Below are 11,775 nucleotides of genomic sequence, written 5' to 3' on the forward strand. Positions count from 1 at the left end.
GTGTGTAAACTTCTTGTCATTTTGGAAGATAAAGACTGGTATCCTGAAGCTTGCCAATATTCCCATGTAAAGGAAAGAAGACTTGGAAGCTGTGTCACAACCTAGTCTCCCAAATTATGTGTCCCTTCAGCTAAAGAAAGCTTTCCTGCTGGTTACAAAGGCTCATCAGTGCTTTTGTCTGCTTATACCATGTAATTATTCTCAACCCTGATCTCTGTCAGACCCAGCCCATGTTTCTTCTTCTGGAATGCCACTTCCCATCTTAGAGTTTCCTAGGGATTGTTTCACTGAACAGCTTCTTTCCTAACACCTTGAGGGAATTGGTAGAGTCTGTTTTATTTTTATGTTTGGTGGTACTGAAGGAAATTCAGGCCTGTTATTGTAGAATATCATTTGACAGGTATTAATTACATGGGAAAAAAAAAAAAAGACATAAGAGGACAAAGTTTAGCTGCAGTCTCTCCTGGCTATTGTTGCATCTGCAAAGCTTATATTCTGTAAAAGATTAAGATGAAGAAAATAAATTTAAAAAAATCTACCCAGACAGGGAAAAAATCAAACTTTTTTTTTTTTTTTTTAAGATAATGTCTATCTCATTCTTCTTTATTTCCCCTCTAGAATAATGTAAATTTTATGAGTGGGTATTTTCTACTTTTCTGAAGCCCTATAGAGGTCCATGCAGTCCATTGAATTTCCCTTTGCTGTCTGAACAAAGACTGAGTGTGTGGTTTCTGGTTTTTTTTGTTTGTTTGTTTGTTTTTTCCTTTTCTATCTCTTATGTAGGTGTGTTTGGATTAAACAAGACTGCATTGGAGTAATCATAATAAAGGCTGGAGCCTATTGAGATTTTAGGCTAAGCCAAAATGAATATATTTGAGGTCCATTACCCATAAAATTGTAAAGATCCAGTGATCCAATGACTACTTCCACATGGTGAGATGTGAAATACAACTGAGATCAGGACTTCACTTTCCCATTCTGGTTTTCATTAAAAGTAATCTTACATTAGATGTTTTCAACAAAGCCGTTTGTGCCACAACTAAAACCTACTCCAAATAAAATCCTAGTTCACATATTTGTTCTAATAAGCTCTTAAAAAACAACAAATCAACCCCCAAATCTAACACTCTGTCCTGTACAGTTGAAACATTTTGGATAAAGATTAAATGAATCCATACCTGGGATGGAAGAATCTGTCTAGTTAATTAATGTGGATTATTAACTGTTTGTGTTCATTGACACAGGATGCTGTAGGAGCCCACAGTTTAAATGAGTCCCGAAACAATGCATATATTTGGGGAAGACAGATCTATCTGTGGCTATTACAACCAGTGGTCAGTCTTCACCTTCTGGCTCAGCAAGTCCCTAAGCTACAAAGTACTGAAAGAAAAGCCAGAGGAAAAGCTGTTTTAGAAAAGCTGTCTTCTTATAACATCTCCCTGCATCCATTACAGGGTAATGTTGTAGACATGATGCTGGACTAAAGGGATTTTTGTTCTGAGCAAATATGACCATTCTTATTCTTAAAGTAAATAGTAATATAATGTAACTTGTAACTAAATAAGCATTTGAGCTAACTTTCAAATGATTTTCCAAAATCATATGTGGTTATAAATAATTAAACATCTGTCATGTCTTTGGATATTAAAATGATTATAGGTTCTAGTTAGATTCAACTGATATTGCTGTAGATGTTTCCTTGAGTTTTCTACCTGTACTAAAGTATTTCTACGATGAGTTTTGTTATTATTCTGTAATTGGGAATTCTTTATAAACTAAACTTGCTTCACATGCTATAATCATTATACATGAGTGTGGGCCAGAAGTAGAGCTGTATGGAGAACAAAAATTCTGTTTGTGGAGAACTTCAGAACTTTGTTCTAAATTCTAGTGCCAAAATGTCAATAAAAAAGCTAAAAGCTAATTTTAAAGGGTTGTTTTCATTTTGGCTTTTAAAAGCTTGTAATGTACCACAACATAAAAAGTCATTTGCAAAAGAAATGTTAATATTTTTCCCCAAAATAGCAAAATGAGCTTGTGTTTTGTTTGTTTGTTTGTTTGTTTTTTGACATATTTAGAAGTTTTTCCTCCTTCAAGACAATTCCATTAAACATTTTTGTTTAGATAGAACTTCATTTTCTGACTGCAAATCTGTTCTGTCAAGGTCGTCCTGGGAAGCGGTAAACAGAATCATAAAGAAACTTAGATCCAAATTCATTGTCAATTAAAAAAAAAAAATCCACAGAATCAGATTTTCAGATACTGGTTTGTGCTACTATAGGTAAAGGTCCTCATAGCAAAAGTGCATCCCAACGTGGATTCTGGATGTGTCCCACCCTGCTCCCCAGTCTTTGATCAGTTCAGTTAAGTCCTTCATTTCATATTTTTCCATGCAGCGTGAATGACTTTTGCCATACCAACACTGAAATTCCTTTACCCTTTTATTAATAAACTCTCAAAATAGATTCAGGCTAACAGTCAATAACATGATCATCCATACTTTCCTACAAAATTTTATTTTAAGCATTATCTATGAGATTATTTGCAGTGCAATCTGGTTTCTCTTTTTCCCAGAAAAAAAAAATCCCTCTCCTAGTTGCTAGGGAAGTAGACCAGAATGCTGCTTGAATGATTTTTTTCCAAGCGTAGTTGTGCTTGTAGAGAACTTGTAGATTTTTTATGTCAGTCTGAGTCTCCTTGTCTGACCATGTCAGTACAGTGTGCTGTAACTGACACCAGTGGATTAGTGAACTGTCTGCTTTTCCTGTTTCTGTGCTTCTTAGGCCCATCTAAAGAAAAGTTATTTACACAAAGCTTAAAAAGCAGACAAGAAATCTTTCTTTCCAAATGAATGCTCAAGATGAATGGCAGCTGTTATGTGATTGACAGCCTGAGAGAAGTAGATCCCATACTTTAAGCTGTCTCTGGTTGCGCTTTGATAATCTTTTTGAGACGGAAACACTCTTTCCCCCTGCCCCCCCATACACTACTATAGCCTAAGGTTTTAAAGGCTTCTCAGATAGTTGATGCAAGTTCCATTATGTTTGTGAAAGTTTCTGTTTCAGTACTTACATCATGCAAAAAATTAAGAACGTATAAACATCCCTTTAAAATCATTTTATAAAGGGTTTACTCAGAAGTGAATGTATAATACTATTTTTCTGTTGTCTAGATACACTTACAACCCATAAGCTCTTGACTTAATTTGCCATCTCTGCTACCTGGATTTATGTAAGGAAAATTGATACAAAGCTTATGAGATTTGGAGAAATCTTTCAGTTTAGTTTTGTTAGCTTTTTATTATTATTATTATTTTTTCCCCAGCTAAATTTCCTCTAATTCATTCCTTTCATCTTCTTTTAAGCCAAAGGCACATAGGGTCCGATTTATAACTTTATTTATTTATTTATTTTTGTGGCGAGAGTGTTTAATATCAACAAATGATGATAACATATTTTCTATCCTTCTGATGAAGAATGCACCTGTTTTAAATCCCCAGGGCGTGTTTAGGAGTATTGCTGCTAAAACCCCCAAAGGTGTGTACCCATAGATATTGAAGAATATTGATGGGTGATGCAATTCATCTTTCATGGTACTGAAAGGAACTCTTACCCTATTACCAGATATTGAAATACAACAAAAACTTTCAGATAAGGTATTAGTAGAGTGTGGGGGATTGTGGGTAAAAGTGATAATTGTTTTTCCATCAGCTCCTTCTCTGCTGGTTTGATCTCATGGTAAATTCAAGACCAGCACACCGTGCTAATATTTTATAAGTTAATGAGTAAAAAAAGTCAGTTCTAATGAGAGATCAGCTCAGTATTTAAGCCTTAACAACGGTATAAATTTATAGCAGTTCCACCCATCTTTGCAAAGTTCAGGTATAAATGAGAATCTGTCAGCATACAGTACTCATAGTTTTTAAAAGGAAATGTTCTAGGCAGAAGTCTTTCAAAAGGAGGACTGGATTTTCATTTTGAATCATGTTCCATACGTCAGGAAAGAAATATTGCTTACGCAGTGCTTTCCCAAGCAGAAGGTCCTTTGCAAAGCAGTGTGAAGGAGGCAGTTGATCAAATTTTCCATTGTAAGTTAACAGCATGTCATCAGGAATGTTCATTTCCTGGTGGTAGGACAGATTTTTGGATTAGGAAGGCAATTTCAAAAGGCCATCAATCTGACCTTTTGCATCACAATGATATTTTGAAGCCCTAGTGGTCTAAGTCATGGTACCTTAGGGGAATTTGTTACATGTCTCTGCCCACTAGGGCCAAGTCTGCTAGTCAAGTCAGCTCCTTGCACAGTGGAGAGGGAGAGACCTAAGTGTGAAAACAGCATTCTGAGCAGCATATTAATCAGTGAGAAATGCAGACAGTATAGATGAGCTGAAGTTGAAGGAAGGTACTTTGGATTACAGTAGTTTGGGTACTTTGAGCTCTCTACTTTGGAGTACTTCTCCAAGTTCACACGTAAGACAGCCCTTAGAAAACACAAGAGGAGATGGTACTACCTATTGTCTTCCCTTAACTTTCATGTAGATTATATGAAGCATGCAATGGTCCAAATAAGGAAAAAAAGAAAACTGAAATAAAGATTATCAGACACCAGTTAAGGAATTCACCTGAGTTCTAGTAAATTATTTTATTTTCATCTGAAGGTGACTATAATCTATACCTCACTCCTACTGGTGAGCTTTCCCCTTGCAAGAAGGGCAAGGTTACCAGCTCTCACTCATTTCTTTTCTCAAAGACTAATTAATTGTTCCTTGACATGTAACTTCATATTAAATAATTTCAGTATAGAGGATATAACAAATCTGAACATACTGTGGTCTGATGCTTGGGTAATTTTTTGCCTTTCAGGAAGATACGAATTCTAAAGATAGGTCCTCTAAATCATGACTGACTGTGCTGTTCACTGGGTTATCAGTTTTGAGAAAGTGTACATTGAGAAAAGAAGGAAATACAAAGAAAAAAAAGCAATAAGCAGAATTATTTATTTTTGCCTTGTTTTGTTTCTTTTTTGTTTTGTTTTGTTTTGTTTGTTTATTTTTTGTGGAACCTGATCAAAGTTGGGAGAGGAAACAGTTTTTGTTTGTTTTTTTATTATTTGTTTCTTTTTTGTGAGTTCTAGACATGCCATAAGACCCTGAGTGCTTTGGGAATGTCCAAGAGCACATAGTTGGATGCCATGGGATCTTCATTGACAGTAGATTTTAAATCTAAGGTCTTGATATGCCATCAGACAGACAATATGATAATTGTCTCATTGAACTGTGATCTGCACACAATGCATGACAATCAAAAGACAGCATATTGTTGGTTGTAATTGCCCATTACATTCAGTTTGTTGACTTCTGACCTTACGAACTTTTCCCATGGTAGTAAAGGCTAAGCGTTTAGTGAGTTGTAAGTCATACTTATGGCATAGAAGATGAGGTCACATACTGTACAGTAATGATCAGTAATGATAAATAAGTATATATATATCACCATCAAATAGATGTTGAAAGCTTTTATATATTTTTTATGAGGAAGGTTATCTAGTTATTAAATGTAGTGGAAACAAAGTACTCTGTTGCTTATATAGGACTGCTCTGATAAGGAACATGGAATGGAGAAATCCTTGTGCCATTAGTCTGGTTTCAAAGGAGAGTAACTAGTTCTTCACAGACTCCTAGTAACACCTAGTAATATGTTGTAATTTTAAAACTTTTTAATCAGTGAACTCAGGAAGATTTTTGTTCTGTCTGGGAGTTGTTATATTCTCCTCCATAATGGCCTTTGTCCCTTGCTCACCCATGTTGTCCCCTTAATGATTTTGGGCCAATATTTCAGGAAAAATGTTTTAGCTTTGAAAAATCTCTGGTAAGAGTTCTTTACTATCTCTGAAATTTAATCCTTCAGGGACCTTGAGATTTTCTTTCATTTTGAATAAGAAGGCATCAAGAATGAACACAGGAGTTTGCCAGCAACACTGAAACAAGTTTGTTTTTAATAAAGAACATTGTTTTGGGGTGGAGTATGAGTAGAAATATTCTAAAAGAGAGAAAGAATGTATTCCTACTTATTGAAAAATATTCTTTAAGTGTTAGAAATTTTATGAAATTAAACAGATGGGATCAAAACCTGAAAGGAGCAAAGTTTGATCTAATGGCTCATGAAATATTTAGAGAAATCTTCAGAGAAGTTTTGCTGAAGCACTGCGTATATTTAGTGGAGGTGAATGATCCACATTATCCACATATTACCTTTAAATATAATGAAGGAGATATGAGCACTTCATACTTTTCTGGTGGTCTGGATATGAACAAATAAACACAGCAAGACATCCCCTTCGACACTGAGGTAATGAGAATGTCAGGTTCTGTTCTCTCTTTCCTGAGTTGTCATTAATAGCAAACGATAATTCTGTGTTGGATTACATTTGCAACTCTTTGGGAATCTACTGGGATTTTTGTCAGACTTGATAAACCCGACATGTCTTAACAGTTACGAGCATATCATGCCTCGATGTGCAATCATAAAAAAGCTTTCACTCCTGTCACTCCTGTGTGCTGTACCTTAACCTAAAGGTACAATAGCTTAATGAGCCAAGAGCATCCCTGTGCTTGCCTGCATTTCCAGTGGAGAGAATGTATGCTGCAGCAAACCATTCTGTTGCCTGCTTGGTGCTCATGACCCAAGACTTTCTCCTCTGTTTTCTCTTTTGTTTCTGAAAAGAATTAATTCCCTCTCTTCCCCATTTCATTTGGCAAACCTTGGGAAGATAGAATTTCTCCCTCTACATTTCTGTATACCTTAGGGAGTCTTGGCTTTCTGTGTTTTTAAAATTCAAAAATTCTGTACTTTGCCTGCTTTGGGTTTGGAAACTCATTTCAGACTTCCTCAGTAAAAAGAACTGTGAACTACTGTAGAGAGTACTTCTGCTTTGGTTGTGTCAAGATATTTTAGCAGCAGCAAGCCTGTCAAAATATGTTTAAGAACCAGCAGCACTTTTGAAAACTAAGGGGTTTCTTTTAAAGCCACTTGGCCGTGGAGAATGTGGGACCTTTTACATACACACAAAGAATACCATTGGGGAGACATAAAATTTTAAAGAATTAGTGAATATGAGCACCAGCTGCCCCTCTCCTCAGCCATGCCCTGGATTTCTTGTCTGTGTTATGCTTCTAGCCTTCAAGCATTATGTCTATAATGGAGCTTTCCCATAAAGACTTTGGCCTTTTTTAGTGCAGTTCCAGAACGTGCAAGGGTCAAGAGGAAAAGTGAACACAGTGTAAAGCAGAATTTTCTTTTGAATGCATTGCCTGGTGGTGGATATTCGTTATGCTATCCACTTTTCTCTGTCCTCCTGACTCCAAACTCTTCTTCCCCGTGGTTCAAACTATATGGGTACACAATCCTAGAAAGAAGTCCCAGAAAGCAGAAGGACCTGTTTTCTTCACTCAAGCACAGGTTTCTGCATGAATGTCTGATCCTGGTCTTCCTACTCAGCCCCTGAAGGACTTGATCCTTGACCCATTGAAGACAGTGACGACTCTTCCTCAGACTTCCATGGTTCAGAAATGGGGCTTATTACTCTTTTGTCTTGGAGGTCTTCAGTCATCCTAGGTGTTGTGGTTTAGCCCGGCTGGCAGTCAAACACCACACAGCCGTTTGCTCACCCTCCCCCCTCCCTCTCCGGGATGGGGGAGAGAAACGGGAAAGTGAAGTCTGTGAGTTGAGATAAAGACAGTTTATTAAGACAGGGAAAAGAATAACAACAATAATAATAATAATAATAGTATTAATAGTAATAATGTGTACGAAATAAGTGATGCACAATGCAATTGCTCACCACCTGTTGACCGATGCCCAGACTATCCCCGAGCAGCCGGCCCCCCCCCTCCACCCCGGCTAGCCACCCCTATATATTGTTCAGCATGACGTCAGATGGTATGGAATACCCCTTTGGCCAGTTTGGGTCAGCTGTCCTGGGTCTGTCCCCTCCCAGCTCCTGCTGCATCCCTAGCCTGCTCGCTAGCAGGACAGAGCGAGAAGCTGAAAAGTCCTTGGCTTGGTGTAAGCACTGCTCTACAACAATTAAAACATCAGCATGTTATCAGCGCTCTTCTCATTCTAATCCAAAACATAGCACCCTGCCAGCTACTAGGAGGAAAATTAACTCTGTCCTAACTGAAACCAGGACACTAGGTTACACAAAATCAAATTTACCTAGGTCTTGACTGGGAGGAGTGACAGGGACAAAGATATTTCATTTGGAGATTCTCCTTCTATTTTAATCAAAGTGCATTGTGATGTTATGAAATATATGCTTTGCGTGTATGTAGAAATCATATGTATATTAAATATGGCATAGATGAAGATATATGGTATGAAACATGCATAAAACATTTTTAGGTATATATATTACACATTCATACATATTTTTCATAGGCACACAAAGCTGACTACATGCTATTCTGTAATTACTGTCCATGTGCAATCTGCCAACACGTGATCCTTAAAGACCTTAGTTCTCTTTGCAAGTGTAAAGCTGCTAGCTTTATAGCTAAATAGCTATATAGCTAAATTCTAACCTGGCAATGGTCTTCCTTTCTACTTCAAAACCCTCCCTCCCACACATACACATTTCCAGCCTGTTTTTGCTTTGTTTGTTTCATCTTAGTTCCTACCCTAGCTATTTTGTAATACTGCAGTGTTGAACACAGCAGCTGTTTCATGAGTTTTACTTGAAGAGAGCAGTCTCACAAATAACGAGGAGCAAAGAAGGGAAGCAGACTCTGTGGATTGCTCATTTTGGAGAAGACAGGAAGGAAACTCTATAAATAAAAACATTCATGATGAGCCTAGATATATAAACCCATCTGGCTTTATACCAGCCACTTGTGTCAAGCAATAGCAAGACACCTGTTTAGTGCCTAGACTTGTAGGATCAGGCCCTTAGCAGCCATTTGAGAAAGGTGTTAAAGAAATTGCTGTGGGGGCCTAAAATCCATTAGACATCCATAAAGCAGGTGTAGTGATATTTTCCTTTTTTTTTTCTTTTTTTTTTTTTTTTTTTTTGGCTGCTCTATTCTGATTAATACACCTTTCACTTCCAGATCTACTTTATTTCATCAGAGGTTAATTCTGCAGGACATTATAAGTCTGTAACAGCATTCCTTCTTAATTATTTTACATTATCAATGATGTGCAAACAGTCATGAATCATGTGGGCTTCAGGGATTAATAGCTTCTTCCTCCTTTCCATCTTCTGTTTCAAAATGTGCAGTAGGAAAACATGAGATTTCCAGGCCACTGTCAGAAAGTGCTTAAGGAAAGGGAAGCAGCACTGCCAGCTTCTTGTGCATTCACATTAGTAAGTTCCACCTTGAAAGGCTTAGGCAGCATGGCAATTGCTGAAAAGGCTGCTCTCATGATCCAGTTAATTTTCCCCTAAGGGACCCACAGCGATTATAGTAGTTAGTGAGGCCCAAATGGAAAACCCCACGGACAAGGGAAAAGGGAGAGACAGCAGACATTTTCAGGACTGTATATGAGCTGTGCTGTAAATGTTCCTCCACCTGCAGTTTCAACTGAGAAGGCTTGATGCTGAGTCTGCAATTGCACCAAGTGCTCCCTTTACATATTGTGTGGGATCTGATAAATTTTTGCAGGATTTTTTCCAGCTGTGCTCTCATCACATTGATTTAATGGCCCTTAAGAGAAACCATAAAAGTGCTTTCTGGTTAGTGGGCCCCAGCTGTTCCTCATAGTGTTGCATAATACAGCAGGCTGAGTTAACTATAGATTAATGATTATGAAATGTCTTGCTTAACCATATAATTTTTCAAACATACAAGGCATTGGACAAAATGTGGTTCACTGAGGTAACAAGATGACTACTCTCAAGAAAGGAAAAGGCTTAAGAGGTGAGGTATATCTTAATCTAAACAAGATAAGATTTTCCATAGACCAGTCTTGGCTCTGGTCAGTCATTTCATTATATACACAAGCCATATGTGCGTGTGCATGCATATGCACACATGCTCGTGTGCTTCTCTTCACATGTGTGTTTTCCCTTAAGGACTGAAGGGCGATGGCTCACTGCTGGAAACATTTCTCTGTTTTCATTACCAGGCAACAGTGCAAGAAGCCAACAGTATCATTTGAGGATTATCATGCTCTTTTCTGAAGCTAAGAGCATTGTAAGGCTGCATGAATCTGGGGGCTCCTACGTCACAGTGTCATCTGAGCTCCTGCTGCTGCCCTATGAGCTCCACAGCAGTTGAGCAACTAGGTAACTGGAGAAGCATTAGGGCCTCATCCTACTCCCGCTGACCTCAGTGGCCAAACCTCTGTTGACTCGAGTGGGGAGGCAGGGTCATGCTCCGCATGGAGGAAACATGCCCTGTGGGATGCTGCTGTACCAAGAGGCTTATTTATAAAGTTTCATAAAAGCTCAAGGTCCTCTGTGGTCCCTTACTTACTTTTTGGTAAGTAAGCCAAAAAGAGTATGTGCAGGAAAGCTAAAGTACCATTCACAGATTATCAAGGAAAAATCTGTAGGATGCTAAGGGACCAGAACACAACAATGTTTAAAGTAAAATAGACCTGCTGAGACCATGGATTGCTTCTATCCATCTGCTTCACCTACTGTTACAGGCATTTCAGTGGCTGTAAAAGTTATATGTTTTTTTCTCAAACTACAGGCAAACTAGAAAATGAAACATAATATATACACTCCTATAAAGTAGATTGTGAAAAGTCAATAGCAGTCTCAATTGCAGACATAAAACCACAGAAACCCAAAGCTGCTTCTGGTGCCCTAAAATGCAAGAAACCCTGAATTTGACCTGTAGCATCCTGAAATCAGGTGCAGATTCATTTCATGTCCTTTCTCCCCAGACATGATGCAGACTGTATGAGTTTTGATGGGGTTCAGTCCAAGCATCTTGTTTTTTCAGGTGATTCCCCGAACATCCAAAGCTATATAAATAACGTAAGATGAGAAGCAGTCAGCAGTACTAAGCAACATAAATTAAAGAGGGATATTTAAAGATGACAGCATAGATTTTTGGTGGTTTACTTTTTTCCAAAGTTATTAAAACACAAATGAGAAAACTCCCTTCTAAATACCTGCAGCTCAGCAGATGAATATCCAAAGTTGGGACACTATAGCATAGATTCAATGGCAATTGTCAATCATCTGTTATGACAGTGTGGGTTGTTTAAAGCAACTGAACCATGAGTTTTGTTCTTGGATCTGCCAGTGCTTGATAGTGAGGATGTTCAAAATATCATTTGCAGGAATATCTTGAAGGTTGGCTACCTAGATTAGGGCACTGAAATGCCCTAAAAATGCCCCCTCCCCCCCCTCTTTTTTTTCCGACAAGGTGTTTAGTATACTCCTTAGACAAGGTATTGAATCAACAGCAGCATAAGAAATCTAGATGCTTCTAATTTTTATGCATCATTGGCTTGAATTTTAATCTTAAGCAGAAGGTGATTTTTTTCTTCTTTATTTTTTTTAAAGATACAAAAAATATAAACATTTGCCTGTCTTTATTAAGAGACTTTAAAGCTAAGAACTAGAGGAGATATAGAGGAATTAAGTATTGTCTTCTCAATTTGTTGGTGTCATCAAAATTTGTACTATCGACAGGAGAATTTTTCCATTGTGTAAAATGGAGACATGGCATGTATTTCAAGAACTATAGTTTGTTAGCTGTTGACTATAATTTTCATGTTGGGTTGCTTGAGCCTGAATTCATTTCAGATACATGCAGAG

This window comes from Cygnus olor, chromosome 3, assembly GCF_009769625.2.
Source record: "Cygnus olor isolate bCygOlo1 chromosome 3, bCygOlo1.pri.v2, whole genome shotgun sequence".
Taxonomy (NCBI): domain Eukaryota; kingdom Metazoa; phylum Chordata; class Aves; order Anseriformes; family Anatidae; genus Cygnus; species Cygnus olor.